This window comes from Macaca nemestrina, chromosome 5 (assembly GCF_043159975.1).
Source record: "Macaca nemestrina isolate mMacNem1 chromosome 5, mMacNem.hap1, whole genome shotgun sequence".
NCBI lineage: Eukaryota > Metazoa > Chordata > Mammalia > Primates > Cercopithecidae > Macaca > Macaca nemestrina.
The window spans coordinates 165072484-165085717 of record NC_092129.1 but is presented as its reverse complement, the minus strand read 5'-3'; the positions used below and the strand labels follow the sequence as shown (position 1 = coordinate 165085717).

Below are 13234 nucleotides of genomic sequence, written 5' to 3'. Positions count from 1 at the left end.
GAAGGTATGTGGGTTATAAATCTACAAATTGGTGGATAAAAAAATGTAAGTCATTTATGTAAAAAAAAAAAATACCCAGATTTGAGTATATTATACTTTGGCTTTCAGTGAGGAGACTTTTGATACTGTTCTATTTATCGTCCTTCACATTTTTTCAGGCAGTAACTATATGTAAAAGAATGTATTACTTCATCAGTTTTTTTTTAGAGTATTTCTAAGAGAGGGCCCAATACCTGCTTCTAATTCACTTAGTTTCAAACTCTCTGGTCCTAAGTAATGAGCCGTGAAGGAGACCAGGTTAGAGAATGACCCGGGAAGGACTTGCAGCCTCCCCAGGGCTCAGGCTTGTTGTCTGGGTGAGGTGCCCTTTCTTTCCAGCCTGTGCTCCTCTGTGCAGCCGCCTGTGGCTGTGACATATCCAGGAACCTTGCTCCAGGCAGACCAAGTTCCACTGAAAACCTGACTTTCTTAAAAATGAACCTGGAAAACCTTGCAGATGATATATCTTTCCCTCTAATCCATACCTCAGGAGCATGAGACTGAAGGAAAACTATGGGGAGGATTGATGAGCAGCTCTATTTATATTCTATTGATGGGCTAATCTTGCACACACCTGGAGGTGATCTGCGCTGCTTCTACCCACACAAAGGGATCCTGATATTGGTTCTGGTGCTAACAAGTCCAAACTGAGCTCGGGCACAGTTGGGCTGGAATGGGTAGGCGTATTACCTGGATTCTCAGGGGGACCCAGCTGAGGGAACTCTATCCGGCAGTTGACCTTGTGGTAAGGGGTGGAAAGAATGGTAAGAAAGGGATGACAGTTCCTGAAAGGAAGCTCCCTGTGACAATTTAAGAGAAAAGAATTCCTTGTTCCTATTCCTTCATTTAAAAAAAATCCCATTATGTTTCTAGGGTTTTGGTTCTTTTGCTTTTCTCTTTAATTTTTAAGAGTCAAAGAATGTGTCACTTAGCTTTATTATATGATAAATGAAGTTTTATTTTTCTTTAACAATGTCTTACTTCATTTGGTGCCACTCAGAATGGTAGGTTCCCTTTATATAACACCTAGGGTTGGATTTTACTTGATCCCATTTCTGAAATCCACTGAGTATTTAGAATTCTTAGCTTTTCTTCCGAATTTCTGGTTGGACCAGGCGTACTCACAGGGAGAAAGCTTTTGGAATGTGATAGAAAGCTGTGCTGTGCGGGCTGTTCCCTTAAGACTTATTTGGATTGAATAAAGCCAGCTACAGAAGTGGGTGAAGCTATCCCTCACACTGACATTTAATTTACCTGGGAGTACAATAATCTGAGGAAGAATCAAATACTTGAAAATTGTGCTTCAGTGAGCAAAAGCTAACTGTTTGTACCATACTGAAAAGTGATATTTTCTTTGGAATTTAAAGAGAGGAAAAGAGTAACACATTCACTGATGAAAAGCCAGAGGAAAGAACAGACCTCTTCTTTGGAATATTCACAAATACGAAGTTGGAGAAAACATTGAAATTTTGCATATAATCATTTTTCAGCTGCTGTTTGATAGAACAAGGTCAATGAGGTCTAGATAAAGGATAGGGTGATAAAGCCTTAAAAAGAAAGGGTGTTTTTAAATGTGGCACAGAAAGGAAAGCAGCTGGAGTTAATATCTGACAATATGTGGGAGGTGAAAACATGTTGAATCTTGTACAGAAGTTTGATCAGAGAAAGAGTAGGTAATGTTGCTGTCCAAATCAAAATAACCACTTATAATTAGTTCCACCTGTGCTAAAAAATATGCTCAGACTATTGTCAATTCATTGAAATTCATGATCATACAATGTTATGAGTAATAGTTACTTCTGAACCAAAGTTAACATGCATGTCTCTATTGACAAAACGAGTCTATATTTTATTACTCTTTGTATCCTCAGCCACTGACACCATACCTGATACCTAGTAGATGTTCCACGTGCTGACTACGTGAATGAAATGGCAAATCTATAGTACACTTAAGCTCTCTGGTTTCCCTTTAATATAGATCTGGCTAGTCTTAATTGTTTGCTTTAAAGAGTTGAGTGATTATTTTGGTCTATGGAAATCTGGCACTGTTGTCATACTTTTTTGCCATGCATTAATAATTGGGCATTTGAAGCTAATGTCTGCTTTAGATCAGACTTACAAGGTGTAGTCATCATGATGGCAAATAGAATATTTGAATGAAATGACCAGATTTCCAATATGCCAAAGCAAGGATCATGGTCAATATTATTTTTCCTCACCTGCCTTTGTGTTTCATGACCACATGCTCATTCAGGATCATGCTTCCAGAAGGTAAGAGCAGGTGTTCCAGCCACCATTCCATTGCATACCTCTCCTTCCCATCAAATGTCTTTCCCTATGTCCTGGACCTCTGGAGGTGGTTTGTGGTGGCACACCAGACTGTCTCATAGTGGCACATACTATCTTCCCACAACTCTCCCAAAGGTGAGTAACTAGACTTCTTACCACAGCCTGGAATAATTCTGATATAGCCAAGATCTACATAAGTTATAGAGAGACCAGTTTTACTGCTGTCCTACAAATCAGGAATGTTAGCTCTTCCATGTGAGATATGCAGTTCAGTAGTCAAAACTTCTGGTCTCTTAGCTATCTCAATTGCTAACTAAAAAATGAGTCTACCTAACACGTGACGTATCACATGCAAAAAGACCTGAAACTTAGCTGTGCATACAGTTTCAAGGAATGCATAGCCCTAATCTATGCTGAAGCAATATATCAAAAAATTTGGCAGGGCACAGTGGCTCATGCCTAGAATCCCAGCATAGTGGGAGGCCAAGGCGTGTGGATCATGAGGCCAGGGGTTCGAGACCAGCCCGGCCAACATGATGAAACCCTGTCTCTACTAAAGATACAAAAAATTAGCTGGGCATGGTGGCATGTGCCTATAATTCCAGCTACTAGGGAGGCTGAGGAAGGAGAATCGCTTGAATCTGGGAGCTGGAGGTTGCAGTGAGCCGAGATTGCACCATTGCACTCCAGCCTGGGCAACACGGTGAGAGTTTGTCTCCAAAAAAAAAAAAAAAAAAAAAAAAAGATTTTGGAGCTAGACAAACAAACCATGTCTTTCCATAAGCTGTGGGACCTTGTACAAATCACTTAGCCTCTCTACATTTCAGTTTTCTCATGTGTAAAGTGATACTTTTTAAAAATCAGTGGTGGTGGATTGTAAGGATTCTATGAAGTAATACATATAAAATGCTCAGCAGAGCATCTGGAAAATAGTCATCAAAAATTTTACACAATCATCCTCACCACCATTATTTCATCATAACATAATCTATGAGAATTCCCAGTAGCGCCATGGTAACTTGAGTCTGAGTTTGCAAAGTGAAAGTTTCCAGGAGATGGAAAAACATAAGAGCTGCCTCAGATGGTAAGATTACCTTGAGTCTCCTACTGTTACCATCACACACACCAAAAGGAGACCCTTGCAGGGTAAAACTTGCCATGAGTGGAAAGCAGTGGTAAGGGCATTTAATAGCCCCTCTACTACAGTTATTTCCCTTGGGCTGTAGTATGTGTGATTCATTACATAATGCATATAAACTCTCCCAACAGTGAATAAGCCCCATTTGGGCATCTGATGATCCGTGAATTGAACCAAAGAAGTAATGATATAATCAGCCTGTAAAATGATCAACCCATTTTAAGAACTAAAAATCTATTTTTAAGTAGAACTAAAGCCCATCAACTCCTTACTGGTGTCCAGATTAATTTGCAGCTACAGAAATATGTGGACAATGATAATAATTTCTTCAAGACCAGAGAAAGATGGAAAGAAAAACTCAAGAAAGCCTTATAAATAAGAAAACCTTACAAATGAGAATGTTCAGAAAGTGCTTTACTCGATGTCTTTATGCAAACTGCACTAATTAATCTCATACAAACATGGATATTTTTGTAAAGCATAAGCCCAAGTGCCATTTTATGACCATATAATTTAGAAGTCCTCAAATTACATTAAAATCACCACACACAGTGTTTACAGTTAATTACATGGTTATTTACCATTCCCAATCAAGTGTTATTCATTCAGTACCTCTTTGCCTGATCTTACCTAAAAAAGAAAGCACTTTTATGCTGGATTTGAGTGGTAAACATTCAAACATGGCAATACTCAAAGGCAACAAAGATGTGATTTGGAGTAAACAAATTCCATTGACCGATTTCAGAGAATGTCCAGGGAGAAAGAATGAAAAGAGATCAACATTTACTAAAATAACATTTCTTTGATTGTTTCAGTTCTACTGAGAAAAGGAAACTTCACTATCTACTGCCCAATATTTATGTAAAGCCAGTTAAGACTATTATCCATATTTTACATTATAAAGATATAGTTCTTCAGTTAAGAAATGTTTATTAAGTGCCATACACATTCCAGATTCTGGGATAAGAGAAAAGTGTAAAAATAAATAAAGCATGGCCCCTTGATGAACTCACAGATTAGATAACCACTAAGTGTGTTATAGGCATTTCCACATGTAAGAAATATTTACTTATCATCCTTTTGTCCTTTAACAGTACAGTCCTGAAATTAGAAAGTCTCACTACCTACCACCATAGAATATCTGTCTTCAGGAATCTTTCTAAGGCTTAGTCTGTAAAACATGGAGGTGGGGAACATAATAGTAGCAATTTTCCTTCAATGGTAATATGATTGTAAAGGCTGAGTAAGACTAAAAACTCTCTACAGATTCCTTCTTTGGGATCTGCCTCTGTAGCTGACTTACATTCCTACCAGGGCAAACCGAAGCCTTATTTGCTTTCCTACGTTGCCTAGCAACTCACAATGCCTCATACCCCTGTTAGGATACTAGACAGTTATATCAGGAAACAGTTATTAGATAAATTAACTAAAATGACCCTTAATTCCTAGGATATAACTTTGAATTTTGTCTTTGGGGAGCTAAAATTTTTAACAAAGTGGTCCTCATTATGAAGTCCTTAGACCACCTGCATTTACATTTTATCACATTTTGAAGTAGTCTTAGGGAATAGACATTATTATCCACATTTTCAATGGAAAAATTGTTAAAGCAGTTAAATAACTTTCTAAAATTTACATGATTAGAAACTGGGATTCAAACTGATGTCTCCCTGTTTGTCTAGCATATTACCTTTGTACTACATTGTCATCTTTGGAAAACTCAGTCTTAACAAGTTGATGATTAATCTAATTTCCCAATTAATTGCTCAATTTTCATTAGGCATCAGCACCTATATAGATAATAATATATTTTATTCAATATTAAATCGCAAAAAAATCTGTAGACCATATATAGCATACATGTAATATGTATCTATACAACCACACACATTTTCCTTTAGGGAAATAAGAATTATACATGTAAAATGGTATTTATGTTCTTCATCAATTTTCAAAACAGTGTCCCCTTCTGTCTGTAATACATGCAAGTGAAATGTGGCAAACTGAGGTGATTACCTTTGGAAATTGTTGGCCCTAAGATGTAGATATTTAAATGACTTTCAATCTGGAAAGTGCATTAAACATATGACATGTCATGACCATCCAACAATTATCCAAATGGAATCTGAAATATAAAATTATTTCAGATGCTAAGGCTTTGGGGAAGCTTTGGAAAGATACGTGTAGAGGCATGTAAGTCCATTTTGTGCAGTGAATTTTGATAATTGAGTCAAGAATGTAGTTACAAATTCTATATCTCCTACTTTATATCTGGCTCTAAATCAAACTAAGTATAAAATGAGAACATAGGATTTAGAGACTGGCATAAAACTGGAAGAAAATAAAAGACAATAGGCACAGGCCTCAGTTTTTGTGAAGTATCAGTAACTGAGGATTTTCTTTGGGCTCTGGCTGTGGAATATTACATGTCCATACATCTACTGGAAAGTTATTTAGTTGGTAGTCCTTTAGATGATACATGTGTTATAAAGCATACATGTTTCAAATATGTACATGATGGCTAAAATACAAGATAAGTATTAATATTTAAAAATCCATAGAAGATTTTTAAGGATGTATTTTTTTTCTAGGTATGTGTTATCAAGTGGACTTTATGGATAAGCTGTTGTATATCATGATTGGAACATGTCATTATTAAAGAGTGATTAATATTTTAACCCAGTAAAGGAAAATTACAATTAAAGTTTTCAGAGCTGGAAAACCTTAGAGGGGATCTTTTCTGACTCTTTGATTTCACAAGTGAGGAAACAGATTCAGGAAGTTAAATGATTTGTCTAATGTCGCTCAGCTAATAGATGGAGGAAGAGATGGGGCTTGAATGATCTTTCTGGAAGAACATTCTTTCCAGTTCACATTTTTCATGTAAATGAGTAAAAGAAACAAAATAGCTTTTGTCAAAACTAAATTTAAAAACCACAATTACTTACAAAAAAGTCTTTCTGAATCCATACTGTATGCTGTATGAATAGATATATCCCCCCAAATTTTACTGGATGTTAAATGGTTAAATTTCTACCTCTCATATTAAACATTACTATGTATATGTAGAGTACTGCACCGTTAGAGCAGAGAAAACAAGTTAATACAAATTGTGTTTTTCAAAGATCATATAGTCAGTGAAAAAGCTAGAGCTTGTATTTAGGACCTTTTGATTCTAGAACACACATCCTTTCTGCCTGGCTAAGCTACCTTTCACTGAGGTGGACTAGGAGAACAAGAAACTTATAACACAGATCTGGATAACAAAGTGACAATTTTAAAAAACTTAGAGAAAACAAAGAAAAATAGAAAGTGAGAAAAGAGCTGGGGTAAACATAGAGGATAGGGAGAATGATCCAAATGAAACATAATAGGCTTTGTCTTTATCATCAAACATTTTGTCATCATATAAGTATAATTCATTTGAAGAATCTCAGTGCTGTGCAAAAATGTAGAATATTACAATCAACTTAGGAATTATTGTAATAAAACCCCTAGGAAAAATTACAATTAACTCGAGTCAATTAGATTTCTCAAGGATCCCTGACTCCAGCTCTGGCTAACAGGAATCCTAATGAGACAATTAATATTAGCTAATATCAGTATGATTGATTTAAAGGGAACATATAATTATATAGATGTGTGTATATAAAAGTATAGGTTTCTGTATGACTGTGCTTTACATCTATCCAAGTATTCAAAATTCTCAAAATATTTTGAAAGCATGAAAAGATAAGAAAATTCTCATTCCATAGATAAAAAGCTGAGGTTTGAAAATCATGCATACTAGGGCTCAGAGGCAAGGTAACCAGCCTTAGAAAACCAGGCTTTTGTGTGAGCCAGCCTATTGAAATGTCAGTATTGTTAAGGAGAAAGTTTGGTGAATATTTATTGAGTGCCAACCGTGTATCCGTCACTTTCAGCAAATTATCTCCTTACTCTTCACAGTCTCAGAGGGAGATGTTATTATCCCTGTTTTACAGATTAGGAAACTAAAGCTAAATAAGCTTAAATAATGACCAAAAAGAGTGATCAGCACTGCCGTGTATGACTGTATACTGCACAACAGCATCTGGTAGTGAGGAGAGGCAAATTGGGTCTGCCATACGTTTGTGCTCTGCTTGTCCAGATCTCTGGTGTGGGACTGTTATTACAGAGAAAGGAGGTGCCGCTTTCTAATTTGCCCAAAGGTCAGCAGTCTCACAGAATAATGGAATAAAATTTGATTGTTATGTCTGAGGCATAGATCAAGCTTTTTCTACCATGTCTTGAAGCCCCCAGCCCTGCTTAGAAAGATGCAATCAGAATAAGTCATGAGTAGTGGCAGCCCATCTCATTCTGAAAGGGTTGGACAATCTGAATCTTAAAGAGTTACTGAGGACAATGAAGAAAACTCTCATGGAATTCTCCCCTGACTCTTGTCTTTGAGACAAAACATTATCTGACCTTGAGATCTGAGTATAGATAGAAGGGGAGGAAAAAAACACAATTTAATTTTGATGGGGCTGTTTCATTTGTACGATTTTCTAAAATAATAGAGTCACTGTACCATAAATCATCCTTTGTGGTTTTACAAATCAATGACAAGAGAATTGGCCCCATGCCTGGCACATAACAGGCACTCAATTCACATAATTATCAAATTGTACCAAAGGATTTCTGATGTTCTCATCAGTAAGAAAAGTGTTTGAGGATGGTAATGTAAATGGAGGTATACTACTATTGATGCTAGAGACTTCATATCTGGCTAATGACTAAACTCACATGCAATATGAAAGTCACAGTGGCTGCACAAGAAAAGAAGCCCAGGAAAAGGATTGGTGTTCACACTTTTCTCAGCCCTGGCATCTTGGCTTTTTCTGTCTCCTCCACTAGTCTATAAATTCCTTGGGGATAAGGCCCATGGAGAATCTAGTTTATCTTCAGCAGTTCACACTTAACAACTGCTCTGTGCATAGTAGGTGCTTAGTGAATGCTATTGAAGATATCACTGTTTCTATCTCCTCCCTCTCCTAATACTCAAGAGTCAAAAAGTTGCCCTCTGGACACTCACACCTCATATTCTATATTAGAAAAAGTAGACGAAAGCTATGAAGAAAGTCTGCTTGGGGAGCAAAGTATTAAAGAGCAATGGAAAACAGATTGTGTTTATGTTCTGCAATGCGTGATCCAGAAATAGCCAGGACTCAGAGAAGAGAGACATTCCAAGAGCTCAGGTTGCTAGAAAAGGTCAAATTAAAACGTAAGGATAGAGATGATGGGGACAAATTGTGCAGGAAGAAAGAGCATCATAAGTGTAGAGAAAGGGGTTTAGAAGAATGAATGTTCAAGAAAGGACTGTGAGAAACTATTGACCTGGAGCAGAAAATCCTCACTAGAGGTGTTAAAGTTAGAAATTTAAACCTTAAATCCATAGGACCCTTAAACTTGACCTTCTATCTATAGCGAGAGGAGTAGAGTAGGGTTAGGGGTGAGCCACAAACAGCTCAAGTGCTTCAGACAGTTTTATTTGTTAATGTTTCAAAGTTTTAGATGATATCATGATTTGTTTAATATTAGTTTACTCCATCCAGGTTAAATATTTCTGTTTTAACGAACAAATGTTTCTATTTTAACAAAGTTCTATAATAACTTTGTAGGAAACAATATCTCATCCCAAAGTCAAGACGATAGTCAGGAGAGTGAGGAGCAAATATTTTTGAGTCTTTGGGCTTTTTGGAGTACTTTTAAAATTGTACTTTGAAAGGGAAAGTCTACTTGCAACTATGTACAGACTATATTAAGTTTTCTTAAATTGAATCACAGTGTTGGTCCACTATATGGGAGGCAAGATGTGCATGAACTTGGAGTGACATATTGGTATTACCACCATAGGTACTGCCAACAGCCTGAAAAGTCACAAGAGATCTGTCTGTTCCAGGTTTCACTTCAGAAGCATTCATCTTTGCCTTCCTGCTTTTCAGTTAACCCATGGCTAAAATGGTTTTCACTTTTATAAATTGATTTAAAGATGATAGGAATGCAAATAAGTCTAGTCCCCAATCAGCAGTCAGTATCAAATAATGTTGTACTGTTGCCTATTAGAATACTATGCTATTATAAAGCCAGATGTAGGAAAATGAGCGCTAGTTTAGGAGGGTGATCACCCAGGTTTGAATCTCACATCTGTCATAGACCCACTGCCTGGTCACTGTGTAGTGCTGGCGGCCAGTAAGGATTAGTATCAGAGCTTTTAGTTGTATCATTTCAGGGAAGGTAATCCAATTCTTCTCAGATCTGTATAGCAATATTTTGTGAAATATATTTCCATGATAACAGATTTGAAATCCCAGCACACTAGAAATGTAAATATAATACAAACTGTTGCCATTGGACATTGGTTTCTCCATAGATTTGCTCTAGGGTCCTAGAAAGCAAGTTGCAGCATATACAAGTTCTACAAATGCAGTGTTGACTGACTTGGGATAAACTGCCCCTTCGTCCTGTATTTATTTGCATGAATCACAAGTTTATCTCTTCTCTATGACCTTCCTTTCTTTCAGAAAGGGAGGGAAGCACAAACTGTAAGTTTTATTAGGCAAAATGATATAATGCATTCCAGAGAAGTAGCTTTATTCTTCAATGGACATATAGAAGTATTAATCTTTGGAATCATTTAAGACAATTTTAGGAATTGAAAGATTTCCAGATATGAGACTTGTCTGTGATATGGTCAGAGTATGTTATAGGTGGGGAAGACCCTAGTCCTTTTAGGACTAGAACTAGTAGAAATCTCCAAATAAGCTTGGGACTCAAAGGCAGAGAACTGTATTCTTGTTTGAACTTTGCCATTGTCTCTGATACCCTGGACCAATCACTTAGATCTTCTTTGTTTTAATTGTTTTAAAATTGGGGAAAGAGGGTTGAAAACACTGGGCTAGATTATTTAGTTTTAACACTTGCCATTTTAAAGTCAATTTCATTTTTGGATGGGCAAATAAATAGACCTCAATAAAATAAACTTTAACAGAATAATGTTTGCTCTTAAATAGTGTCTGTTATCAACTTCCATACCATCTGTTGATCCTAGACTCCTGAAATTTCTCAATATGAATGCTGGTATTTTTCTTATTATATCGTATAAGTATCAGCCATTTTCCTTGAATATTGTGGTTTAAATGTTCTGAACAGGTCAGAGGTAATCAGTGTTGTATCCTTTTAGTTTCTACCATCCAACCCATCTTTGAAGGTTATTTGAAGGCTTTGTTTGGTGGTTTCGTTTTTTGTTTTGTTTTGTTTTTTTAGACGGAGTCTCACTCTGTTGCCCAGGCTGGAGTGCAGTAGCATGTTCTCAGCTCACTGCAACCTCCGTCTCCCGGGTTCAAGCAATTCTTCTGACTCAGCCTCTCAAGTAGTTGGGGTTACAGATGTGTGTTACCATACCTGGCTAATTATTTTGTATTTTTAGTAGAGACAGGGTTTCGCCATGTTGGCCAGGCTGGTCTCAATCTCCTGACCTCAGGTGATCCACCCGCCTCGGCCTCCCAAAGTGCTGGGATTACAGGCATGAGCCACTGCATCCAGCCCTTTGAAGATTTTCTAAGTAGACTGTGGCCTATGCCTAAACATAGTTTTTTATATGAAACCCCTTGGGCACTTTCTGCTCTCTCACTGTGGTGTACTCTCTGCAGCCATTGAACACCTTGAAAGGTATCGCTGATATTGTCTAAGTCACACTGTTTCTCCCCTAAGGCTTGTCGCTTCATAGCACATTCAGGTGTGTCTGGCTCTACTGGAAGCAGGGCAAATAGCTGGTTGGGGTTATGCTTTTCTTGGAGGTAAGATGAATGACTGTGTTGTTTGTCTAGGTGGTTTGATTATTATTGTTCTTTTTAAACTTATTATTTTATGAATGGCTTTACTGTAATTAGCTTGTCTAAAGGTTTTACTTTCCAACAGAACTGATTTAATGTCCTCCCCACATTATGTGATTTCATCACCTACCATTAGAGCAGTATTTTACCTTATTCACGATGACCTAGGTTCCATGATTGTTGAAGATACAAGGAAAATGGAGATAGTATTCCCTGGAAATGCAACCTTGGACCACGGAGCTCTTGAAGCTGGTTTCTACATGCTATGCTTTTATGGAGCTTGTGTGAAACTTAAATGGACAAGAATGATTTCAAAAGTATGCCTGCACAGAAAGTCCAGTGTGCAGCAGAGCCTGGAAAAGATTGAACAGATGTAGCAGGTGTAAACATGTTTCCTCATCTTGGTTCCTGGATTTTACATCCTCCTAGAAGACTCTCTGTACTGCAGAAAAGGGTTATTGGTACAGATGGTAAACTGCTAAAATGCCCAGAAGGTTCAAGCTCATCTGTGCTTTTAAAGAAGGGGAGGTTTGTGTGTTGTCTGACTCACAGGTGTTTGGAAGGCTCCAAATTACCTTCAGGTTTTTCTGTTTTACTTTGCTTTAACAGATGTCTTGGGTTATATGTTGGAAGCAGCCACTCCTTATGGTGTCCAAGTGTTTAAAATGGGAAAGAGTGTCCCAGGAGCAAGGGGGTGGAGTTGAGCTATTGGCACACAAGCCTGTGCAGTCATTGCAAATTGAGGCTCTGGGCCTTTCTTGTCTCTGGGCTTCTGCCACTGATTTTTTCCTCTGGTCACTGGTTCTTTATTTTCCTGCATTGCAGAGTCTGTATTGTACAATCTTCTTGGCATAGACACTTTATTATTCCTGAACCTTAATGTGTCTTGTTCCTGTTTCTTTCTCAGCCTGTGGCTGCAACAGGTGCAAACAGGCTATGACCACATGCTTTCAGGTGCTCTGTTAGAGTGATTTCTGTGAAGTTAGCTGCCCTTCTGTTACAGCCAAAGACTAGCACTGAAATGTATTAGCTTCCTTTCCCAGAACAGGAAACTTTCAGTGAAAAAAGTAAAGCTAAATTAGACTAACGTATAGTACACCAGACTTCATTCTAAAACCTATGCCAGTTCTATCATTCAGCCTGAATGTTTGTTCCTACCATTCATCTCTTCCTACTTCGAATAAGAAGACGTAACATTTCCAGAGAAGAGCATTTTCTAAAACGTATTCCATGGGAGTTTTAATATGTCATATTTGGGAAAAATTCTATGTTGTCAAAAAGTTGGGGAAGTCCTGTATCATATAAAAGTAAACTTTTAAAAAAAACTCTAGGATTTCTTGTGGCCTTTAAATATACTAATTTGTGAGTTGAGATCTTGATAAATGCATTATGTAGGATTTACCATTATTTAAACAGGACTTTTTTTTAAGTATGTCATGAGACTAGCACTCCTTAGAATACACTTTTGGAAATATTTGCTTAGACAAAACAATAAGGCCCAGGAGACCCATATCTAGTAGCAGTTTGTCCTGGGGAAACTCAACACACTATTAATGATGTTTTTTAAAATCGTCATTAATTTGATGGGTAAAGGGAACGTTTAAGGGTTGAACAGTTTTTTGGATTTTCATGAACATTTTGGTTGATTCCCCAATACCTTTCTCCCCTGCACTTTTGTAGTCAAATTATTTGGAAGAGATTGTTCCAATTCTCAGCTGCTGTTATGGGCTAAGTGCTGTCCTTCAAATTCATATGTTAAAGCCCTAACCTCCAATGTGACTATATTCGGATATCGGACCTTTGAAGAAGTATTTAAAGTTAAATAAGGTGGTGAGATGGGAATCCAATCCAATCCATGTCTAAGGACATGACTGATGTCCTTAGAAGAAGAGGGAGGGACTAAGTCCTTATAGAC

General features: G+C 37.3%; 1 long non-coding RNA gene across 1 annotated transcript in view; it reads left to right on the top strand.

Moving 5' to 3' along the window:
- The first annotated feature begins 3341 nt into the window (after nt 1-3341).
- Nucleotides 3342-13234, top strand: part of LOC105482507 (uncharacterized) — a 166039-nt gene continuing 156146 nt past the window's right edge. The window contains exon 1 of the long non-coding RNA XR_987675.3: nt 3342-3412. This is a non-coding gene — a long non-coding RNA (uncharacterized lncRNA). The remainder of the gene's footprint in view (nt 3413-13234) is intronic.